This window comes from Vicia villosa, linkage group LG2 (assembly GCF_029867415.1).
Source record: "Vicia villosa cultivar HV-30 ecotype Madison, WI linkage group LG2, Vvil1.0, whole genome shotgun sequence".
Classification (NCBI taxonomy): domain Eukaryota; kingdom Viridiplantae; phylum Streptophyta; class Magnoliopsida; order Fabales; family Fabaceae; genus Vicia; species Vicia villosa.
The window spans coordinates 68397062-68400253 of record NC_081181.1 but is presented as its reverse complement, the minus strand read 5'-3'; the positions used below and the strand labels follow the sequence as shown (position 1 = coordinate 68400253).

General features: G+C 35.8%; 1 long non-coding RNA gene across 2 annotated transcripts; it reads left to right on the top strand.

The window, feature by feature from the left end:
* Positions 1 to 731: 731 nt before the first annotated feature.
* LOC131651195 (uncharacterized) lies at positions 732 to 2735 on the top strand. 2 transcript variants are annotated; one of them, XR_009298382.1, is made up of 3 exons: positions 749 to 1256; positions 1382 to 1776; positions 2001 to 2735. It is a non-coding gene; the product is annotated as an uncharacterized LOC131651195 (long non-coding RNA). The 2 variants fall into 2 exon arrangements; XR_009298381.1 differs by having other exon boundaries at positions 732 to 1256; positions 1382 to 2735.
* Positions 2736 to 3192: the final 457 nt, after the last annotated feature.

The following is a 3192-nucleotide window of genomic DNA, read 5'->3' as shown; positions in this document are numbered from 1 at the left end:
TAAAAATAGCATTTATACAAAAATAGCATGAAAATGATACAAAAGCATAAAGAGAAGCAATTCAAGTATGAATAAAGCTAACATGTGCCCCAAGGGCGTATGTTAAGAAACCTAAATATAGTAAATTTGTATTGGAAAACGTAATAAACACATTAATTATAAACTTTTTATGAAAACAATGCACAATTTCTAGGTAAAAATTTCTATATTTAGCTCTTAACATGTGCCCTAAGGGCACATGTTAGCATGACCCTTCAAGTATTAGTACAAAATTAGTCTAAAAAAATACTACTATTTTTATGAGTTTTTATTGTGGGGAATTCTAATTCAAACCTAAATTGTATTAAAAAATTCTAAATTCTAATAAGCCTAAACTTGCATTTCTTTATTGGTGTGATTATATGCATTTTATTACCTAAAAGAAGTAGCAAAAAAACTAAGTAGAAAAACCTAAAAAATTATCAATTAAACACGTGAGACAGGGGGGTTTATTTGTGTGAACACAATGGTGGTGCTGCAATAATTTCGCAGGCCCAAACATACTGGCCCGGAAGAGTTTTTTTTGGTGTTCAGAATTATCAAACAACACAAAAAGGGGAGTGTGATGGGCTAAAATGGGGTGTGCTTAGCATTGCCAATTCGTAACAGGCTCAGCAATGGCTTTATTTTGGTTTTCATACTTTTGAGTCCAATCTTCAAACAATTAAACTACCAATTAATCACATTAAACTCGCGTTAACTACAATCCTATCTCAATTATCACATTAATCTCAATTAACTCAACTAATCAAAAACAAAAATAAAAAGGGGAATTAGGTTACTTGTTTGTGACGATTGAGATCTCCTTCCTCTCTTCTTCGTGTAAGCTTGTGCACGGCGCCTCCCTCACAGACGCGACGGCGACGGTGAAGTCTCCCTCTCCGTTTTTCTTTCACATCTCAGCCTCTCATCCCTCACAATTCTGATTTCATCTTCTCTCCGATTCAACTCTATCATCCTCGCGTAACAGTGCGGCGGCCGGAGAATGATTTGCTTCGATGAAGATTCGTCATCCGCCACTGTGAGTATCAAAACGAAACCAAAGCCAACTCTCATCTTGCTAACCCCGTTTTATCCTCAAGTCTCAGGTTCTCTCTCAGTTTTCTCCGATCAATCGAAATCGCACATCAAAAAGAAAACGAGAATGGAGCACGCCCAGAGCGTCTTCGAAGGTGTTATAACGAGAATCCGAGAACCAGATGCTTCGAATCATAGAGGTAATAACAAGCGTCCATACTTCTTCTTTCTCCACCTTTTTTTTTAAGTTTGATGTTATTCGTCATGCGCTTCATAGCGAACTCGTGATGATGATGATTAATGGCGAACGTTGCAATTGTAACAGAGGCGATGAAGATGGATATTGAATTGTTGAAGGTGATTGCAGAAGCGTTGGTGAACTTTCGAAGATGAAGTTTGACGTGATGAGACCGATTGAAGAATGAAGATTCTTTTCTAGAATGATTGAAGAGTGGATCGAATTGAGTGTTGATGCAGATTGAAGAAGATTAATTTGGTGTAGAGAGAGTGTGAAGGTTGATGAACAAAAATGGTGGTGATTGGTGTGTGTGAATGAGGCATGAAGAAAGTGGAAGATTGAAGGTGATGATTGTAATGAAGAAGCTCTGTAGATGATGGATAGTGATAATGGTGGGAGAGAAATGAAGATGAAGGTGGTGAAAATGAGAGAATGGAGAGGAGGTTCTGAATGATGGTGATTCTGATTTATAGAAGCTGAAGGTTAGTTAAGTTCTGATTTTCTTTCTGTTATTTTCAGTTAGGTTAGTTATGAAATCTAGAAAGTAGTTATGAGATGGTTGGGTTAGTTATGAACTGGTCCCAGTTCTGTTTTGGTGGTTAGTTTCTGTTAGGAGTGGTGAGAGTTAGTTATGATTTCTGTTATGGGTTGTTAGAACAATTAGGTTTTGAAACTGTTTATTGATTGCTGAATGTATTGGCTGCAGTTTTGTTTTGTGCAGCGTTATGATTGAGGTTAATGGCTTGGTCAATGGCAGGGTATAACATGACATGGAAATCTTGGAAGTAAAAGGAGATTAGCTTTGATAATGTTCCTTTTTGTGAATTTTCGATGGCTGCAGAAAGTGTATGTGCAGAATTTTGTGGTAACTTGTTAGCTTGTATAGGTTAGGGATTTAGGTTTGTACGGGTGTTTATTTATGGCTGAATGGTGAACGAATGATGTGTGAATTTAGTTTGAATTCTTATATTGTGTATGCAGGTTTCGGTTTATTTTTAAGGTGAACCTAATTTGAAGAACCTGATATGACAAAGTGAGGACCACATGGCTAGACTTTCAATGATGCAAGAGTTTTATAGGTGGAAGTGGCATAGGTTTAAGGGTAGATTTATGAGTTTCCTTGTAATCGTAACGGATTTTTGAAATGTATGAATTTTGGAATGGTGTAATGTTTGGTTTATATGTAATTATGCAAGGCTGGTTGTTTATGGTTTAAATAGAGTACAGTAGGAAATTTTATAGTAGAATGTATGAATGGTAGCATGGTTTAGACATCTCCATGGACTTTGCATTTGATGATGAAATTGGATATTGATGATAATGGGTTGATGATGTGGACTTTTTGTAATAGATTTTGAATGGAACTTGAATGGATAATTGTGATGAACTTTTGTGATCTTATTTTGAAATATAACTTGGCCTTGTGTGCCTTATTACTTAAGTCTCAAGGAACACAAATGTATTTTCTTTCCAACCTTACAAGTTCACAAAATGAATTTATCCAATCCTTGGACATTTTCCACCTTCCATGAGAACCCTTTATTGAACTTAAGCCATGATCCTTGAAACCCTACTTGTTTGAATACCTTTCTCATAATAACTTGTACTTGAAGTAGCCAAAGGTAGGAAGAATGAAGCATGAAGCAACAACCCCTCATATGCGCTTCGAACAAATCAAGAATTAGTTTATCTCAAGTGTCATGTTTGATCCCTAGTATTCCTTTCAATTGTGCCATGATAAAAGTCTCACAAATTAAACAAGGAAAAATCTTGAATTGATCGCCTTGAAGAAATAAAAGCAAAGAATGCCATGCTATGATGTCTTATAATCCAAGCTCTCAGATGAATATTTGTTAATTCGATGATGAAGTCTATGAATCAAAACTTTAATTTCACAA